At 41.4% G+C, this 22252-nt stretch overlaps 1 long non-coding RNA gene across 2 annotated transcripts in view; it reads right to left on the reverse strand.

Annotated features, from left to right (window-relative positions):
• LOC134737124 (uncharacterized) overlaps positions 1-22252 on the reverse strand; it is a 59858-nt gene that overhangs the window by 26288 nt on the left and 11318 nt on the right. For both annotated transcript variants that reach the window (XR_010121716.1, XR_010121715.1), the window contains 2 exons: positions 10754-10970; positions 192-244 (listed from right to left, as the gene is read on the reverse strand). This is a non-coding gene — a long non-coding RNA (uncharacterized lncRNA). The remainder of the gene's footprint in view (positions 1-191; positions 245-10753; positions 10971-22252) is intronic.

Here is a 22252-nt window from a genome sequence, read left to right on the forward strand (position 1 = left end):
CTCTGACACCACATGCTGGGCTACCATAGGAATGTGCACCCCACCTTGCTTGGTATCTGACACCTGTGCCAGGCCCCCATCATCCCCTCGTGTGCATGCCCTTCTCACTCTGCATGGCCTCCAACACCCCGCCCTGGTCTTCCTCCCTGCATGCCTCCCCACCTGAACTTGTTCAGACACTGATACCCTACCTTTCGTCACTGACCTGCCCAACTCCATCTAATGGCTTTTGAAATGGATTGTTCTGGAAGGAAACAGAAGGGAAAACAGATAAGAAAAAAGAATAGGACAACATTCTTCTTTAAATGCTGACTGTGATTTCAAAGCTGTTTTTGAAAAATATTCTGTAAAAAGTGGTATGTCCCTTTTAAGTAAAGCTGTTTATAAAAGTTGTGTATTATTTAGGGACAACTCAAACAAATGAAATGCTATGATTTAAATTTAGGAACATGGAAGCAATATGTAAGAAACTCAAGATGCAATAGTGGCTGAGAACAGAAACGTTTCCTTTTTTAGGTTATGTAGAAATTGGATTCATTTTGTTCAGGAGAAAGGAGGTTTTGTTGTCATCAGAGTGAATGTGGGGTTGATCATCTGCAGTCTCTCTTTCTGCTTTGAAGAGAATACAGGGGAATCAGGGAAGGTGGCAGCCTCCCAAGACAGTAAGGAGGCTAGGAGGATACACTTAGGTTTACCTTTTATTAGCTTGGCTAATGCCACATGCAAATGAGGCATCCAGGCAGCTGGGAGAAGTGGAGGTGCCCCAAACTGGCCTGAAGTCCCAAAGTGTGTTCCTTCTTCAGGAGAGTCCTGACTCCAAGATAAGCCTTTGGAGTGAATTATAACGATTAGGACTGGTAGGCTGCGTGCGGTGGCTCATGCCTGTAATCCCAGAGCTTTGGGAAGTCAAGACGGGCAGACCACCTGAGCTCAAGAGTTCAACACCGGTCTGGGCAACACAGCAATACCCCATCTCTACAAAAAATACAAAAATTAGCCAGGCACGGTGGTATGTGCCTGTAGTCCCAGCTACTCAGGAGGCTGAGATGGGAGGATGGCTTGAACCCAGGAGGCAGAGGTTGCAGTGAGCCGAGATTGTACCATTGCACTCCAGCCTGGGTGACAGAGCAAGACCCTGTCTCAAAAAAATAATAAACACATACATACATACATACATACATACATACATACATACAGAGTAGGACTAGCTATTTTATCAGGGTTACTTTACATCAGAATTGATAAAATATTAAAGACTGAATCCAACTATTAGGAAAGTTACCAAATTATACTATGGTGTTTCTTTTTTTTATGCTAGATGTATGTTTAAATTTCTGTTTCAGCCATGATAGACTAGATTACACCCAACCAACTCTTCTACCAGGAACAACTAGAAAAGTTGGATAAAATACAAAAGTCATTTGTTTAAAAGCATCAGAAAACTACAAAAATAGCCAGGAATTAAGAGCTCAAGATCCTGACTCTGAGTTCCCCCTGAAGTAGATCCCCAGGGAAGGATTTGAACATAAGGAGGTGATTTCAGGAAGCATTAGCAGGGAAGTGAGGAAGAGAAACAAGAAAGAGAAGACAGCCAAAAAGAGCTGGTTTTTAAACAAACTGCCACTGTGAGTAACTGGAGCTCGAGTCCACTGGGGAAATCGAGGAGACCTTTTTCCTCAGAGTTATCTCACCCAAAGGGCAAGGGGATCTGCGGCATTTATGGGTCTTCTTGACCGTGATAGCAAACTAGATAATAATACTGCAAAAAAGAAAAATTGTAGGCCATTCTCTCTTATGAACATAGATGCAAAAATCTGAAACAAAATATAAGCCAATCAAATATGGCTATATGCTATATATCCCATCCAGATTGGGCTTATTCCAAGAACACAAGACTGGCCAGGCTAGGTGGCTGACACCTGTAATCCCAATAATTTGGGAGGCTGAGGTGGGTGGATCACTTGAGCCCAGGAGTTCAAGACTAGCCTGGGCAACATAGCGATACTCTGTCTCTACAAATAATACAAAAATCAGCCAGGCATGGTGGTAGGTGCCTGTAGTCCCAGCTACTCAGGACATTAAGGTGGGAGGATGGTTTGAGCCTAGGAGGCAGAGGCTGCAGTGAGCCGAGATCACACCACTGCACTCCAGCCTGGGCAACAAAGCGATACCCTGTCTCAAAAACTAAACTAAAATAAAATTTAATTTAAAAAAATATTTTTTAAAAAACAAAAGTGGAGCAAAAGGCTAATTTATACTTAAAAATCAATCAATGTGATTTTACCATATGAATAAAATAAAGGAGAAAATTATATGATCATCTACATAAGATGGTATTTAATATTTGGTTTGGATATTTATTAAATATTTCTCTCTTCTTTTGAGACAGGGTCTCACTCTGTCACCCAGGCTGGGGTACAGTGGTGTGATCTCGGCTCCCTGCAGCCAGGACCCTTCAGGCTCAAGAGATCCTCCCATTTCAGCCTCCTGAATAGCTGGGACTACAGGCACATGCCACCACACCTAGTTATTTTTATTTTTTAGAAGAACAATGTGTGTTCATTTCCACTCAGCTAATTGCATGGCTTATTTTAAATACAGTAGGTAAAATGACCAGGGTACAAAAGCAGCACACATTAATTATAAAATCAAGTTTTAAGGGGCTTGGGTGGCCAGGTGTAGTGGCTCACACACACCTGTAAGCTCAGGAGTTCAAGACCAGCCTGGGCAACACAGCAAAACCTCGTCTCTACAAAAAATACAAAAATTAGCCAGGCATCGTGGTGGGTACCTGTAATCCCAGATACTCAGGAGCCTGAGGTGGGAGGATCACTTGAGCTCAGGGAGGTCAAGGCTGCAGTGAGCTGAGATCGTGCCACTGCACTCCAGCCTGGATGACAGAGCGAGACCCTGTCTCAAAATAGATAAATAAATAAAAGGCTTGGGGGGACCTCTTGAATGGGCAAATCTACATTGAGAATAATGACAATGACTATAAAAGAAAATGTGTATACCTTATGAACCAGTGAGTTAAAACCAATTCTCAAGAGGTGACATCTTAGAAAAGACTGAGAGAGGACAAGACTCAGGCCAAATACATAGGTAATTTATAGTATAGCTATGATTGTAGGGACCAGCACAGCACATAGAAGCTTGAGTCTAGCAGACAAAGGAAACCAACATATGGGTCCAGAAATGGAGAGATGGATACCTTAAGTCATGACCCAAGTAAACCCTTAAATGTCAGTCTAAGTAGAGATGGAGCAAGTGGAAAGTGCATTCCCAGAAATGTGTGCCTTCTTAATTCCTAGCTGTTTGGGTAGCTTTCTGATGCCTTCGAATAGATAATTTTTGTATTTTACTCAACTTTTCTAGGAATGAAGTTAGTCTAGCGGAGAGTCAGGTCTAGTCAGTGGCCTAAAAGTAAGGGCCTAGTCAGCCAGCAGAGGCTCCACTGGTGCATGAGGCAGTTGCCAGTGTTGGAAGCCCCAGTACTAATCATTCATTCAACTGACGTTTACGGAGGGCGACCAAATTGCAAACCCATTCCTTTCCCTCAAAGTGGGCGCCATCTGGTGGGGAAATAGGCAAAGACAAGAGCAAATGTTAAGAGAAACACAAAATTAGAGCAATGCAAAACGTATTTTATGAGCATGAAAAGAAGAACCCACCTCATTCCAGAGCTGCACTATCCATTATGCTAGCTATTAACCAATGTGGCTATTTAAATTAGTTAAAATTAAAAATTCAGCTCCTTAGTCATGCTGGCCACATTTGAAGTTCTCAAAATCACATGTGCCTAATGGCTGCCATATAGAACAACACAGATATGGGATGTTTTGTTATGGCAAAAAGTTGTATTAGACAGCACTTCAATTCTAGCAAATTCAGAGAAGGCTTTCTAATGCCTAAATTCACTCTAAAAATGCTTATCATGGCTCATGTCCATAATTTGAGCACTTTAGAAGGCCAAAATGGGAGGATTGCTTGGGTCTAAGAGTTCAAGACCAGCCTGGGCAACATGACAAGACCCATTTCTACAAAAAAACAATAATTTTTTAAATGCATATGAACCAGTGCAAGATGTCACTAAATCGCACATAGGTAAAAGACTAATTCAAAGTACAAGACAGGCCAATGGGTTTTATGTAACAGAGCTTGTTACTCTGTTTATTGTGGTTTCAGATTTTATACTGCAACTAACTTTTAAGAAGCTACCATTTGTTTTATCATAATAGCAAAGAATATCCCCCAATTGTCTTAAAAGACTATTAAAATACTCCTACTTCCTTCAACTACATAACTGTGAGACTGGGGTTCATCCATTTTTTAAAAATGCATAGAATTTAGGCAAGCAAAAAAACAAAAAAAAAGTGGGATGAATATTAGTCCAAGAAGAGAAAATGAACATGACAAAGAATAATAAGTGAATCCAGAAATTCAGGCAGAAGCAGATCATTCAAGCCTATATGCCATGTAAATAAGCTTAGGTTTCATCCCATATGTAGGAGGGCCCCAGATTAACTCTCAGTTCAACTCAGAATGCAAAGAAACTGTAGGCTTCTTTTAACCATGACTTATGTAATGTCACAGTGGCAGGGAAAGAAGGTGTCAGAACGGCATCTAGATCCCTTTGCTGCTTTTGGATTCTCCCTGGCCTCTGTGGGGGTGGGATCCCTCATCACTGCTTGCCCCCAGTGACGGTTCTAGAGCCAGTTCATCCCAGCCATCAACAGCTAATTGCACACATCTTTTCTCACATCTGTGTTGGGTAACATGTTGATAGCTTGAAATCAACTACATTAGGAGTAGTTACACCACAGAAATTAGCAAACACTATGAATCTTTTAAACTGGGCTATTTTGGTTTTGTTTTTCCTAGAGGGCTAATTTACCAGCACATCATCAATTCCCACTCCCACGATAGCATAGCTTCTAGGCTGGCCTCTCAGGTGGGACTTCCTGGCTGCTTCGGCCTGGTCTTGGCCTTCACTGGCCTCTGCAGATCCCTCTGAGTCTCCTCAACATCTCCCCAATGATTCTGGGCCAGGATTCAGGATCCCCTTGCATTTTGCTGTGGCAGGCCCCAGAGAAACTCCTGGCTCTCGCTTCAGCAGACAATGTGAAGATGGAGCTACACAGGGGGACAGAAGTGACTAATACTGAGGCCTCAGCTCAAGAGGCCTAGATTCAGTCAGTAGTTATTTCACACTTGGCCTGGATTTTTTTTTTTTTTTTTTTGCATGGCAGTTGTGTAATGGTAATTCACTATTTCATAATGTTCAACATTTCTTTTTAGCCTAAAAGGTGTTATAGTCCTCCTTTTTTATTTGGCATATAATTAAGTATTCCCAGATAAGAGGCTTAAGACATGAAATTTCCCATTTTTTTTGAACTTAAACAAGATTTGTAAAGTTCAAAGTGATGTTTTTGGTCACAAAATCCCTCTGAAAAATTTTGTGGATGCTGTATACCACGAGACATATAGAAGCCCAAAGAAGAGAAGATCACCAAGGGTCCCACGGATGACAAGACCTTGCGGATGGTGGCAAAAGCACCATTTACAAGCCCTCTGAGTCCACCCAGACACTCCTTCCCCTCTGCTGTGTTTGTGAGTTGTGGATTGTTATGGTGATGGGGAGTAGGCTCAAGTGGGAGGTGCTTTTTGAAAGATTTGTGATATGCAATATACAGCACAGGTCCCATCAGCATTTACTCCCCTAAGCCAGCTTTGAGACAGCACATTCCCCACGGGCACATTTCCAGTGGACCCCACATGGTCAGTGACGTGGCCTGGAGGTCTGCAAGGCAAACTTCTGCCTGATGTCAGTTCACTGTCCTGGGACCCAGGGGAGGCTGTGGTTATACTGTGAGGAAAACAATCTCAGCAGAGGACCAGCTAATGATGGGACAAAAGACTGCATCTTGTCTGTCTCCAGAAATGCCTAACCTTAAGTCTATAGGAAGAGAGAAGACAGATTTATTTAGGGTTTGAGTTATATGGATGAGTGTGACGGAAGGGTAAAGGTGCAAAAGAAGTGGTAGATTACTTTAGTTGAATAACCATGAAATGGCCAGGTAGAGAATGAAGAAAGCCTAGAAGGCTGAAAAGACAGGAAGAAAACTGAGTGATTTAGCATTAGAGACGGTAGAAAGGAGGCCAAGAGGAAGGTAAGGTGGGAGTTAGGCCATAGGAAAGACAGAAAGACAGCTGGTTGGTGGGGAAAAATAGAAAATTAAGGTGAAACTTCTTTTTCTTTTTTTTTAGACAGAGTCTAGCTCTGTTGCCCAGGCTGGAGTGCAGTGGCACAATCTTGGCTCACTGCAACCTCTCCCTCCCAGATTCAAATGATCCTCCCACCTCAGTCTCCCAAGTAGCTGCGACCACAGGCATGCACCATCATGCCCAGCTAATTTTTTTTTTTTTTTTTAGATGAGTCTTGCTCTGTTGCCCAGGCTGGAGTGCAGTGGCACGATCTCGGCTCACCACAACCTCTGTCTCCCGGGTTCAACCGATTCTCCTGCCTCAGCCTCCCAAGTAGCTGGGACTACTGGTGTGCACCACCACGCCCGGCTAATTTTTGTATTTTCAGTAGAGACAGGGTTTAACTATGTTGGCCAGGCTGGTCTCAAACTCCTGACCTTGTGATCTGCCCTCCTCGGCCTCCCAAAGTGCTGGGATTACAGGCATGAGCCACCGCGCCCAGCCTAATTTTTTGTATTTCTGGTAGAGATGGGGTTTTGCCACATTGCCCAGGCTGGTCTCAAACTCCTGAACTCAAGCAGTCCGCCCACCTCACCTCCCAAAGTGCTGGGATTACAAGCGTGAGCTACTGCACCCAGCCAAACTTTTGGTAGTTGTTTCCAGTTTTAACACAATTGACGATGAGGCCCAGGAAGCAGGTGGTTACCAAGGATTAGAAGTGAAAGTCATGGGAAGCTCAAGAACTGCAAGGCCAAGCTCTGGGTTGGGAGATCTACAAGGCATCAAAATATTCTAGCTTGTGGCAGACTTCTTCAACAGGAAGAGTAAGCTCAACTCCCAGGTTTTCAGTGAATGAGGGGGATGAGCTCCAACTTACTAGTGGGTGACCCCCAGCAGAAGGTGAGGAAAATCTACCTGAACACCAGGCCCTCAAAGGAGGATGTTCTTGGACATAAGAACAAATGATCCACAGCCAAGAAGAGGCTGAGACGAGCCAGGAGGAAGCCAACACCTCCTCCTTCCCTTCCTCCACCAACGGTCCTTGGTGGGGAAGAATAAAAGAGCTACAGAAGAATGTTTTTGGGGATTGAGCCAGGTTTTAGTTAAGGCCAGGAGCGGGGAGATAGGAGTCTGAAAGTACGGGAGATGTGGAGGAGTTTGCTAACAGTGGAATAAGTGCTGCAGACTGTGCAGGGGAAGGAGGCTGAGAAAGTGCAGACCAGGAAGATAGGAAAAGTACAGAGAGGACAAGGGAGCAGAAACTGGGGCGGAGGTTTGGGGGTGGACTTGGCTTTTCCAGTGATCACAGAAAGGAGAGGACCAGTTGGAAGTGACTGACAGAGCTGGGGTTAGGATGAGACAAGAGAGGCACTTGCCTGGGGCACAAAATTTAAAAGTGCCAAAAAAACTCATTAACCAAAATAAATAGTTTAACACAGGGCCGGGTGCAGTGGCTCACGCCTGTAATCCTAGCACTTTGGGTAAGGCCAAGGCGGGTGGATCACCTGAGGTCAAGAGATCGGGACCAGCCTGGCCGGAACATGCCTGTAATCCCAGCTACTCAAGAGGCTGAGGCAGGAGAATCGCTTGAACCCGGTGGGGGCGGGGGGGGCGGAGGTTATAGTGAGCCGAGATCGCGCCACTTCACTCCAGCCTGGGCGAAAAAGCAAAACTCTCTCTCCAAAAAAAAAAAAAAAAAAACTATATATATATATGTATAATATATATGTATAATATATATGTATAATATATATGTATATGTATAATATATATGTATAATATATATGTATATGTATAATATATATGTATAATATATATGTATAATATATGTATAATATATATGTGTAATATATGTGTATTATATATGTATACTATATATGTATAATATATGTATACTATATATGTATAATATATATGTATTATATATGTATAATATATATGTATATGTATAGTTTAACACAAATATTTAAGAATCAAAGGTAATGCCAAAAAAAAATTCATGATGAACCAAATATCAAAATTTTAAACAAAGACAAGCTGTGTATTTTACTACCTGGTGTTATTGTACAGTGGGAACAGTCATTTCCAATCAGCCCACTGTTCTCAGATCCAGCCCTTCTAGCCTGTTGCATCCTCTAAGAGTCGACAGTGGCACGTGAACAGATTGAGTAACACAGGGCTTTATATACAGTTATGTTTAGGGACTGTTCAAAATATGGGAAGAAATTTTGATAAATGTACATAGAGATCCACATTTTTTTTTTTGACTCAGGCTTCCCTATGGCTTAGCAGGGCACTGGCGACCGACCTCAGATGTCCTAACTTTAGCCCAAATCTCTGTGTGCCAAGAGTGTTCAAGGGCCCAGGGAGAACTGGCCTGGCCTCAGAGAGGTGAGGATTTCCCGAGACTGTGAGCAGCCTGTTCTTTGAACACGCTGAGCCACAAAGTGCAGAGTAGTGGAGGAGCCATGGTTAGTGTCAGGGAGCGCATGCATTTGTGGAGCAGATGTGAGGTGTCCACAGACCCCAGAGACCCTGAGCAACCGCTCTCGAAAGCAAGGCAGTGGGAAGCACAGGCAATGCCAAAACCCAGAGCAGACCGATAAATCGAGAGCAGAAACCAGCCACAAAGCGGGTAGGTCACTAACGGGAGATGAACCCAGTTGCTAAAAACCTGTGTTCCAAGGAAGCATTTAAGACTCAATTGCTTAGGACAGAAACCTGCTCTCAAACACCAGGCTACCAAGGTCAGGGAATATTCAGCAGCAAGATGACTTGATGCTGAGTTCTTGTCTGTACTTCCCAGGTGAGGATCAGGCTCAGGGTAGGCAGAGAGGCCAAGACACTGGGAAAGGAGTGAAGGCGGGTAAGGGGCTTATGGCAGAGAGAGAAAAAGACATGGGCCACACCTGATCTCAGGAAGGTAGACCACCAAACACTTTGTAAACTTTGTTCAACTGAGGTTGGAATTTCAGAATCCAAGTGTTGTTGTCTGATTTTCACAAATCAGCTCTGTGGTGGTGGGAAGGACATTACATTAGGGGTCAGCAGACTCACCATCCTGAGGTATGGCTGAGTTTCAATTGCCTCTTCTATAAAATGACGATATCCATTCAGCCACTCACTAAATAGGTGTCGGGGATCGAAGGATGTAACATACGTGAAAGATCTTGGGGGAAAAAGCAACCTGTTCTTAAATTGTATAGTGTCACTTATTTTTTGTTGTTGTTGTTTGTAAAACATATTTACATCTGTTTCTAACTTAGTCCTCAAACTTGCTCATTCATTCATCCGGGAAATAATTAAGAGTTGATCATCTGCAGAAAGTGTTACACCAGGTGCTTTGATATGTGCTGGCTGATCTTTTGGTTGCTAGAAATAAAAAATGAGGATCTTTGCAGCTCTGGGCCTCTGGTAAAAACGTCTTCATTTCTTTCCCTTATTTCCTCAGTATCCCTATAAACAGTCTCTGGTATGAGCCTATTTGGGTGTACACAGTTAACTCTTCCACAGATAATAGAAAAATGATTTAGAAATGTCTGCCATAAGCTATGGGTTTTTTCTTGTTGTTTTTGTTGGTTTTTTTTTTTTTTTTAGAGTCACTCTCTGTCACCCAGGCTGGAGTGCAATGGTGCAATTATGGCTCACTGCAACCTGGAACTCCTGGGCTCAAACATAAGCCACTTTTAATTAAACTATTATTTATGAAATCGAACTCCTCTTGCTAAAGAGACCAATTTAGTAACCTTTTTTTTTTTGAGACAGGGTCTCACTTTCTCACTCAGACTGGAGTGCAGTGGCATGAACACAGCTCACTGCAGCCTCAACCTCCTGGACTCAATGGATCCTTTTTTGAGACTCCGTCTCAAAATTTAAAATTGTTTTTTAAAAATTAAAATAAATGTACTTAAATGGTACCTTTAAACATAGTTTTTCTGGCTAATGAAATTATAATTCATTTTATTTTTCTTATACTTTAATGTAATTTTATTCTGTATTACATTTGTAATATGTATTATACTTACGAGACAATAATTTTTGATGTTTATACCTTTTGACAACGTGATCGCATTTCTAAGAATCTCTCCCCTAAGGAAATAATTTGAAACATGAATATATTTGATGACTGTAGTATTATTTATAATAATGAAAAATTGAGACCATTTTGCTCAAGGCAGTTTCCTGAATTGCTTTTCAATGACCTCAAAATGTTGCTACTACAATTTGGAGATGGTACCACTAGGTGGCACTAGAGAGTCTCCGCCTTGAGAGTCCAACTTCAAGATTAGCTTGCAAACTTTGAGAGCCCAGCCTGATGGAATGTTCATTGAGAATCTTTATCAAAGTGATCTCAAAATGTTACCCAAAAGAACCAAAAAAGCCTTTAACCAAGAAACCAGACTTAGAGATAAACTACAGAAAATAATAGACCTAAATGAACAAGATGTATGTACATGTATTAGTCTGGGTTCTCCAGAAAAACAGAACCAATATGATATACAGATAGATAGATAGCTAGAAACAGATTTACCATAAGGTGTCAACTCACATGATTACAGAGGCTGAGAAGTGCCCGGGAGAGCAGATGGTGTAGTTCCAGTCCAAGTCCAAAGGCCCAAGAACCAGGAGAGCTGAGGTAAGCTCCAGGCTGAGTCTGAAGGCAGAAGACTGATGTCCTGGCTCAAAGACAGAAACAGCAAATTCTTCCTCATGAAGCCTTTTTGTTCTATTTGGGCCTATGACAGATTGGAGGATGCCCACCTACACTGGGGAAGACAATTGGCTTTACTCAGCCTACCAATTCAAATGTTCATCTCATCCAAAAGCACTCACGACACTCCCAGAATGTTTTTGTTGTTATTTTTTAAATTTTATTCTTGTTTTTTGTAGAGATGTGGTTTCACAGTGTTGCCCAGGCTGTTCTCAAACTCCTGGGCTCAAGTGATCTTCCCACCTCAGCCTTCGAAGTGCTAGGATTACAGGCGTGAGCCATCACCCCCAGCCCTTTATTTATCTTTTTACTCTTTAAAACGTTTTTTTCAGAATAATGGTTTTTTCTTCTTCTTCTTCCTCCTCTTCTTCTTCTTCTTCTTCTTCTTCTTCTTCTTCTTCTTCTTCTTCTTCTTCTTCTTCTTCTTCTTCCTTCTTCTTCCTCTTCCTCTTCCTCTTCCTCTTCTTCTTCTTCTTCTTCTCCTTCTCCTTCTCCTTCTTCTGACAGAGTCTTGCTCTGTCGCCCAGGCTGGAGTGCAGTGGCACAACCTCAGCTCACTACAACCTCCGCCTCCCAGATTCAAGCGATTCTCCTGCCTCAGCCTCCCGAGTAGCTGGGATTACAAGAGCATGCCATCACGCCTGGCTAATTTTTGTATTTTTAGTAGAGACAGGGTTTAACGATGTTGGCCAGGCTGGTCTTGAACTCCCGACCTCAGGTGATCTGCCCGCCTCGGCCTCCGCAGAATGATGTTTAACCAAATATCTGCACACCCCATGGCCCAATCAAGTTGACACATAAAATTAATCATGAGAGTATACAATAGCAAAAAATATAAAACAACTTAAATGCCAATCAATGGTGGATTGAATGCATACATTATGATGTCTTACTAATGACCAAGCTCTATATTGACATGGAAAGATGTCCATTATACACTCTTGTTAAGTGAATAGAAAGCAGATTACAGGACACTAATATAGGAGGTAATTTGTTATAACAGCTAAAAGCACACTATCTAGAGCCAAATGGTCTGGGTTCATAGTCCTACTATTAGCTGTGACCCTAGGGAATTTTCTTAACCTCTCTAGGTTAAATGAAAATGATACTACTATAAAATGAAAGTGATATTACTGCCTCACCACATTGTTGTGGAAATTAAACCGAGTATTACAGGTAAAGTCTAAGAATAATGTCTGACATACAATAAGCTCTCAGCAACTGTAGCTACCATTATAATGTAAAGTGTGATCTCATTGTCTTGTTAAACATCCAATATATCTGTATTTAGACACATGCATTTTCTAGAAAGACACGTATCAAAATGTTATAATTGTTATATCCCAGTGGTGGGATTGCAGATAGTATTTTGATTAAAGCTCTTAATAATTTGGTGAAAAAAATTCTGATGATGGCTCTATATACTCAAATACACAGATCTGTAACTATGACTTCCATACCATCTTTCTAATAAAAAATTAAATGTGTATGTGTCTGTAATATATATATATGTATTCTTTTTTTTTTCCTTTTCGAAAGAGGTGGTCTCACTCTTACCCAGGCTGTAGTGCAGTGGCGAGATCATGACTCGCTACAGCCTTGATCTCCTCAGCTCAAGAGATCCACCTCGACCTCCCAAAGTGCTGAGATGACAGGCATGAGCCGCCACACCCAGCCTCAAATTAAAGATTTTTATTCAGAAAAATTGTATTGAATAACCAAAAAAAAAATCATTGTTTTAAAATAAGGTCTAGTGTTTCTCCTTTCTAATAATTTTCCTTTTTAAAACAATGTTTGATTCCGTCTCTCATCTCAGCAGAGCCTGTTTGGAATGCTTCTTTACACCGCATCCTAACTGGCGCTTGGGGTGGGGCGCTTCGCCCAGCCTAGAACTGCCCTAGCCCTGCAGCGCAGGTCCTCTTACCAGAGCCCTGGCGGGCTAAAATGGGATCCTCCTATTCTACTCCTACTTCTTTCTTCCTACCACAGGGACCCCAAACCATTCCCTGTTTAAGAAAAACTAATTCCTCCAGTTAGATTCCCTCCAGTCAGACCTCTTCTCGGCCTCTGAACCACCGTTTCCCTTTGTGTTCCCTCTAAATAAAGAACAGCTCCTCTCCTACTCCACGCACTCCACCCACCCTGTCCAACCTCCTTCCTTTTTCATTGTCTGGTTGCTTTGTGTACAATGTCTCAGCAATGTAACACCCTCCAGCCGCTTCCCTTTTCAACCTTGCCAGTTCCTTCAGAAACCAAGGTGAAAGTTTCAAAATCCCGACCTACACCAGAAAGTTTTGTTTAGAAAATTAACATCTAATTAAACTGCTTCTATCACTGCAATTCATGATATCTTCTTTAATTGCACCCCACTCAATTGCTAACACAAACTTGATGCTGGTTATTGAGTTTTCTCAATTAACTATTTCACCTAATCAATGGCCTTCAAATATTAGCCTCTACTTTTGAAACTTTGGAAGTAGAAGCCAGCGAATTAATTCTCAGTAGTAGAAAGAAATCAAAACTGAAGTTGACCCCCTCTGCTGATTTAAAAGGGCTGGAGCTCTGCTGACACTGGAATTCACAGATAACTGACTCTGGCATAACACAATTTTTTGCATTTAGCGATTAATGCAATTAGAAGCAACTGCTACTACAATTTTATCTTATTTTTTAATTGAAGCAAGAAGTAGCTACTACATTTAATTATAAATGTATATTGCAGGTAGGATAATGGTATGATTTTGTAAGGATAAAATACAGTAAATGAAAGTAACTTCTGATTTTACTCCCATCAGCCTTAGACATTTAGATTGGTTCAAGAGTAATTTTTAGCCCGGGTGTGGCTCATACCTATAATCCCAGCACTTCAATAGGCCAAGGCAAAAGGATCACTTGAGCCCAGGAGTTCGAGACCAGCCTGGGCAATATAGCGAGACCTCGTCTTTACTAAAACTTCTAAAAATTAGCCTGGTGTGGTGGTGTACACCTGTGGTCCCAGCCACTGAGGAGGCTAAGGCAGGAGGATCGTTTGGGCCCAGGAGTTTGAGGCTTCAGTGAGCCTTGGTGACAAAGTGAGACCCTGTCTCAAAAAATATAAATAAATAAAAATTTTTAAATTAGCTTTATATTGTTTTATATTTAAATCACAAAGTTCTCACAAGGATAGAGGTTGTTTTCTCTTTAATGGAAAACAAAACTTATTTTGAGGATTTATTCATTCATCAGACATTAGCTTGGAATTGATAATCGCGTAGTGTTGGGAGTGTGGTGGGGGAGGGGTTACAGAAAGCAGAAGACAGTTTCCACTTCCACGTTTATGATCTACTTAGAGAACAAAGTATATACATAAAATCACTCATAGGAAATCTTGATCACCACCATAAGACAGGGGGAGAAAAACAAAATGAGATAAATAAAAAAGAAAAAAGATTTTAAAAAAAATTTTGAGGCCAGACATGGTGGCTCTTGCCTGTAATCCCAGCACTTCGGGAGGCCGAGGCAGGCAGATCGCTTGAGCTCAGGAGCTGGAGACCAGCCTGGCCAACATGGTGAAACCCCTTCTCCACCAAAAAAAAAAAAAAGAAAAGAAAATGTTGAAAACAACATCATAAACAAGTGTAACAATGGGGATTATTTGTTTTTCATGACCTTTACAACTTGAGTTGTCAGGTGAAATACAGGACCACCAGTTAAACTTGAATTTCATAAACAACAAATAATTTTTAGGTTATGTATAGCATGTCTCATGCTAAAAAAAAAAAGTATTCATCATGTATCTGAAATTCAAGTTTAACTGGGCATCTTGTATTATTCTTTGCTAAATTCTGCAGCTCTAAACTTGAGGCATGTGCATTACAAAAAGGATCTTGACAGAGTGGAGTTCATCAAATGAGCTTCCTGGAGAATGTGAGCTTTCAGCCAACTGCTGAGGAAAGCAGTGGCTGGAAACAGAAGACATTCCACATGTGGCCAGTGCATGTTGATGGCACTGAAACCGAGATGAGCAAGTAATTCCTGGCCATGGCAGCAACCAGATCAGCTTTGCTGGAGGGAGACAGATGGACAAAAGAACTGAAAACCAGCAATGGGAGTGATCAGTCATCACTGGATTTATTTCTATGGAGTTTGTTTAAAGGCTATTTTCCAATCAATAAGAAATTATTCTTCACTATTTCCTCCATATGAGCAAGGCCTACAGGCTTTATTGGTTGGGACTCACAGGATTTAAAGTGTAGAGGGGCTGGGCACGGTGGATCATGCCTGTAATCCCAACACTTTGGGAGGCCAAGGCGGGCAGATCACCTGAGGTCAGGAGTTCGAGACCAGCCTGGCCAACACAGTGAAATTCTGTCCCTACAAAAAAAAAAAAATACATATATATATATATATATGCACAAAAAAAAAAAAAAAATTAGCCTGGTGTGGTGTTATGTGCCTGTAATCCCAACTACTCAGGAGGCTGAGGCAGGAGAATAGCTAGAACCCAGGAGGCGGAGGTTGTAGTGAGCTGAGATCGTGCCACTGCACTCCAGCCTGGACAACAGAGCGAGACTCTGTCTCAAAAAATAAATAAATAAAGTGTAGAAGTATTTATCTCTAAGATATGTACATGGGCATTACAACTGGAGTTTTGTAGGTACACATCTTAAAGATAAAAAATGTCTTTGAGATAGGTACCTTTGGGGAAGAAAAATAAATATCTTTGAGAGAGAGAGCTATTCCAAGTGGCTTCCAACAGTAGGGTTCTGGTATCTGGCAGGTCTTTGTTGCATGGTGCTCAGCAGGGTTGAAGGGAAGAGAATGAGTGAGACCTTACATACTCTGTACAATGAAAAGAGCAAGCATGAGAGTGAGGAGCTTGTAGTCTGAAGATTGTTCCTGATGGTGTAGAGAAAGGTTCTGGGGAGAAGTGAAATAATTACAGAAAAAATGAAATTAAACTTTTTGTCCTGCTTTCAAATTTTCTGTGTCTAACAGCCCTGTTTCTAGAAATTGATCAAAACCATACACTGGCAAAACTAAAATTATATATATGCACAAAGCTACTCATTGTAGCACTATTTGCAGCAATAACAAACAGCTGGGAATAATCTAAATGTCCTTGAATAAGCGACTAGGTGAGTAAAACGTGGGGCATCCAAACAGTGGAGGACTCCACAGCTGTCAAAGGGAGAGGAGGGGGCGGGGAGAAAGGAAAAAATGCTGGGGAGAGGATACGTTGTTAAGTGAAGAAAGCCAGATCTAGGACAGTGTGTATAGCATGCTCCAGCTACATATAAGAACTGAGTCTAGGCTGGGTGCAGTGGCTCACACCTATAATCCCAGCACTTTGGCAGGCCAAGGCAGGCGGATGGCCTGAGGTCAGGAGTTCAAAACCAGCCTGGCCAATGTGGTGAAACCCCGTCTCTACTAAAAACACAAAAATTAGCTGGGCATTGTGGTGAGTGCCTGTAATCCCAGCCACTCAGGAGGCTGAGACAGGAGAATCACTTGAACAGGGAGGTGGAGGTTGCAGTGAGCCGAGATCATGCTATTGCACTCCAGCCTGGGTGACAAGACAGAAACTCCGTCTCAAAAAAAAAAAAAAAAAAAAAAAAAAAGAACTGAGTCTACAAATTTGTTTATATTTCACACATTTGTATGATTATATTTTTATATTTTTAAAACAAAACTAAAGGATAATTATAAAACAAAAAATCATAATGCCCACCTCTGGGGAGGGAGGAAATATGGTAGAGAAAAAAGAGACAGAAGGCTGGGCGTGGTGGCTCATGCCTGTAATCCCAGCACTTTGGGAGGCCAAGGTGGGAGGATCACCTGAGGTCAGGAGTTCGAGACCAGCTTGAGCAATATGGTGAAATGCGGCCTCTGCTAAAATACCAGAATTAGCCAGGCGTAGTGGTGGGTGCCTATAATCCCAGCTACTCAGGAGGCTGAGGCAGGAGAATCACTTGAACCCGGGAGGTGGTGAGCCAAGATTGCACCACTGCACTCCAGCCTGGGTGACAGAGCAAGACTCTGTCAGAAAGAAAGAGAGAAAAGAGAAAGAGAGAGAGAGGGAGAAAGAGAGAAAGAAAGGAAGAAAGAAAAAGAAAGAAAGAAGAAAGAAAGAAAGAAAGAAAGAAAGAAAGAAAGAAAGAAAGAAAGAAAGAAAGAAGAAAGAAAGAAAGAAAGAAAGAGAAAGGAAGCAAGGAAGGTAGATTTTTTTTTTTTTGTGAGACAGTCTTACTCTATAGCCCAGGCTGGAGTGCAGTGGTGCAATATCGGCTCATTGCAGCCTGTACCTTCCTGGGTTCAAGTGATCCTCCTACCTCAGCCTCTCGAGTAGCTGGGACCACAGGCTCATGCCATGATGCCTGGCTAATTTTTGTAATTTTTATAGGGAAGGGGTTTTGCCATATTGCCAGGCTGGTCTCAAACTCCTGGGCTCAAGCAATCCACCCACCTCGGGCTCCCAAAGTGCTGGGATGACAGGTGTGTGCCACCATGCCTGGCTAGACTTCTTAAAATGTGCCTCACTGGGTAGATATAACTTTGGGTGTAATTATTTAAATAATTTATCATTAAATTATGAAAAAACAATCCTCAAAATCAAAAAATAAAAGGAAACAAATGAACATGTATATCCAGTTGGTGGCATAACACCAGAGAGGAACCACTTTAAGTGACCTAAAACACAGTAATTTCACGGGCTTTCCCAGTGGGATATACTGTAAGGATAAAAAGAACTGTAAAAAGATAATTTAAAAAATCGTAAAATTATTTTAGAGTTTGTGATGTTGGTATCAGAGATTAACGTATAACTTGGGACAAAGCAAATGAGTAATTGTCTGATGTTCATTCTCTCATACCCAGAGTCACTGAGACCAGATTCTTGGCATGGGAGGAAGGAAATAAATGATAGAAGAGATTAACTGAAAATCCCGTAGTCATGAATTTCAATATGGAGTACCAATATGAACAAATGCGGTATTTTATCTTCTAAACAAAACCAAAAATATTTCCTAGTTCCGTTTGATAAGAAGTCCTAGAAATAATAACAAAAAAGGTAGCAATGAGTACTCTAGTGCCCCAATTGTGACCTTAAATACTATTCCCACTAAAAGAAACAAGACTCTTTAGAAAGAACTAATTCTAGGGGCCAGACAAATACATGACCTTGGAACACCTTGTCATATCAGACAACGAAGCGGCTACCACAGACCACAGGATCATGTCAAAAGGGCTCAGGTGCCAACCTAAAGAGACTCCCACTGGCAAGAGATGAAACAATTCAAGCATAACTATGAATAATAATAGCAATGGCTTGAAATCCATCCAATATGTTTACTTTATGAATTTGCAAAGGCAGTAAAGCAAAATATAGCCTAATTGGTCACTGTTGCAGGATACTAACGAGCCAGATTATTATTTTGAAAGCTGATAAAGAGAAAGAATCAAGCATTTATCCTGCCTTTCCTACACAAACTATGCCACTGTGTAACCAAATTGTATTCAGCTAGAAAATGAAGAATGAGTGACAGAATTAGAATGTCACCATTCTGCAATCCCTAATGAATTAATGGACCTAGGCATTAACCATCAATGGCTGCTAGTATCACAGAGAGACAATCACACCTATGGATGGAAGGACTATATAACCTATGAAGTGGTCTTGCTGAAAACTCAAACTTGAAGCTGACAAAGCTTCAAGATCTAACTACCAGGTCACAAGAATCTTAGGAGGCAAAGGCACATGCTACACACTATGGGGATGCAATTAGCAAAATCCACATGACAATGTCATGACATGACAATCTTCGACAATTAAATTGCAAGGGGGAAAACAAAGAAAGGGTGAGAAAATTATGGACTAAGCTAGACCTAGGAGACACATCAACAGTCACAATGTGTGGACATTAATTGCATGCTGAGTCAAACAAGTAAATCAATTTTTTAAATTATGATCTTTGAGACAATTAGAAACTTGAACAGTGGCTTTAAAATAAAAATTTATTTTTTTTATTGAGACAGGGTCTGTCTGTGTCGCCCAGGCCAAAGTGCAATGGTGAGACCTCGGCTTACTGCAACCTCCACATCCCAGACTCAAGCGATCCTCCCAACTCAGCCTCCCAAGTAGCTGGGAACACAGGTGTGCATCACCACTCCCAACTAATTTTTTTTGTATTTTTGTTAGGGACAAGGTTTCATCATGTTGCCCAGGCTGGTCTCAAACTCCTGAGCTCAAGCAATCTGTCCATGTTGACCTCCCAAATTGCTGGGATTACAGTTGTGAGCCACAGTGCCTGGTCTTTAGGAATTTTTATTAATGTTAATACGTGATAATGGCATTGTGGTTATTTTACAACATGAGGCTGTTTTATCTTTCAAAAACATATACTAGGGCTGGGCGCAGTGGCTCACGCTTGTAATCCCAGCACTTTAGGAGGCCGAGGCGGGTGGATTGCTTGTGGCAGGTGTTTGAGACCAGCCTGACCAACATAGTGAAACCCTGTCTCTACTAAAAGTACAAAAATTAGCCGGGCATGGTGACAGGCACCTGTAATCTCAGCTACTCAGGAGGCTGAGGCAGGAGAATGGCTTAAGCCAGGAGGCAGAGGTTGCAGTGAGCCAAGAGCAGCGCCATTGCACTCCAGCCTGGGTGACAGAGTGAGACTCCATCTCAAAAAATAAATTTTATATATATATATATACTGAAACATTTATGAGTAAAATTATATGAAATCTGAAATTTGCTTCAAATGGGTAAAGAGTGAGAAATAAGATGAAATAAGATGGTTCATGAACTAATAATCATTGAAGCCGGAAGACCAGTACATGGCAGTTTATTGTACTTTTCTCTTTACTTTTATATACATTAGAAACTTTCCTTAATTTTTAAAAATCTATATTGCAGATTTAAAAAAAGCTACAATTTATTGAACAATTAACATAAATCATCTTTTTTTATCTTAACAACACAGTAGTACCTACTGTGAGGTAGGTACTATTACTATAATCTCCATTTTAGAGGTAAGGAAACTGAGGCTTGGAGAGGTTAATTAATGTATCAAAGACCATGTAGCAAAAGACTCAAATCCGCGTACTAAGTAACCATTGTCTCAGAAGTGGGTTTTCTGGAGACTGCATAATGATGCCAAGCCATGTGTCTAGGTTTGCATGAAATGAGAACAGAAGCTGTCCTTGGGGACAGCTGGCATCTGGGTTTCAGCCATTCAAAAACTTTGGCTGGGCATGGTGGCTCACGCCTGTAATCCCGGCACTTTGGGAGGCTGAGGGGGGCAGATCACCTGAGGTCAGGAGTTCGTGACCAGCCTGACCAACATGGTGAAACCCTACTTCTACTAAAAATACAAAAAAAATTAGCTGGGTGTGGTGGTGCGTGCCTTAATCCCAGCTGCTCAGGAGGCTGACACAGGAGAATCACTTGAAGCCGGGAGGTGGAGGTTGCAGTGAGCCAAGATCATGCCACTGCAGTCCAGCCTGGACAGTGGACAGAGCGAAACTCTGTCTCAAAAAAATAAAAATAAAAACAACTCTCCAAAATACATAACAAAAATAATTGGCAAAACAATAGCGTGTCCAAGCCGTGCCAAGGAAAATGTATCACTACTTCTATTCATAGTAAAAAGCCTATTTCAACACATTACCAAAAAAAGTATTACTGAGACTTTCAAGGAATGAAAAAGCAGGCAATATACTTGTAGACAGGCAAAAAGATATATGGTCCTCAAGGGAATATGAATTTGAATGGAAAAATTTGAACAATGGAGAACAGCCTGCCTCTTACATCCCCTGATGTATGAAGTTTGGTCCATTTCCAATAGCAATCAGAAGCTTCTGGCAGTGGCCCAGCTGGCCTGCCTGTAAGACCATCTGGGAGAAAGGGAAGTGTCCACCACACACTGGTCAGGCTGACACCAGCACTGAACTGTTTGTTCATTTCTGCAGTACCTGTGGAGCTACTATATAAGGCTGGAGTAGTGACATCAACTTCAAACCATCCACGACTCCAAAGAAATTAACTTGTCTGATCAAGATATTAAAGGAGACTTTTGGCCAGGCACTGTGGCTCACACCTGTAATCCCAGCACTTTGGAAGGCCGAGGCAGGAGGATTGCTTAAGCCCATGAATTGGAGACCAGCCTGGGCAACATAGCAAGACCTTGTCTCAATTATTTTTTTAAAATACAATTAAAAAAAAAAAACTAAAAGGGTCATGCAAGGTGGCTCATGCCTGTAATCCCAGCATTTTAGGAGGCTGAGGCAGAAGGATTACTTGAGCGCAAGAGTTCTAGATCAGCCCAGGCATATAGGGAGATCTCCTCTCTACAAAAATACAAAAACTAGTCGTGGTGGCACACACCTGTAGTCCCAGCTACTTAGGAAGCCAAGGTGGGAGGATGACTTGAGCCTGAGAGGTCTAGCCTGCAGTGAGCCATGCAGGCCACGGCACTTCAGCCAGGGTGACAGAGTTAGACCCTGTCTCCAAAAAAAAAAAAAGAAAAGAAAAGAAAAATATAAATAAATAAAGGAGACTTTTCAGAAACATAATGAATCAAGCTTAGAATAACTTATTACCAAGTTTTTAAAAAATTGGTCTGGAGTTCATCCCTGGTCTAATTAAGACCAATATTATCTTTTCTCTTGAATATAACTCAGGATAGCTATATTCATTATTCTGCTTGTATCTAATGGCCGAGACATTATGTCTCTGACTTTAATATATAGCTTTGAGGTTGAAAACTGTTTTCTACCCAACATATTCTGTTGTGGGAGGAGATCACTTTTTAGGTCATAAGAGATCAGACTAATTCTTTATTCTTTTCCAAGAAACAGAGATAAATATTCACAAGGATTCTTCAAACACCAGAGATAAAATACTGGATCATAAAAACGTGATTTTAAAAAATTTTCTACTAGATTCATAGGTGAAACAAGATGAATTTGAACTATATACAAACAGAGTTGTTTTACCACAAATTTACTGATTCTAAAGGCTTTCACATAGTAATAAGAGGTAAGAAATTAAAAGAAAGAGTAGAGGCAGGCATGGTGGTTTATGCCTGTAATCCCAGCACTTTGGGAGGCTGAGTCAGGAGGATTGCTTGAGGCCAGGAATTCGAGACCAGCCTGAGTAACATAGACTCTGTCTCTATAAAAAATTTTAAAAATTAAAAAAAATTAAAAACTTAAAAAACTACACCTGTAGTCCTAGCTACTCAGAAGGCTGAGGCAGCAGGATCGCTTGAGCCCAGGAGTTTGAGATCACAGTGAGCTTTGATCACACTACTGCACTCCAGCCTGAGCAACAGAATAAGACTGTCTGAAAAAAAA

The sequence above is a fragment of the Symphalangus syndactylus genome, chromosome 7 (assembly GCF_028878055.3).
Source record: "Symphalangus syndactylus isolate Jambi chromosome 7, NHGRI_mSymSyn1-v2.1_pri, whole genome shotgun sequence".
NCBI classification, from domain to species: Eukaryota; Metazoa; Chordata; class Mammalia; order Primates; family Hylobatidae; genus Symphalangus; species Symphalangus syndactylus.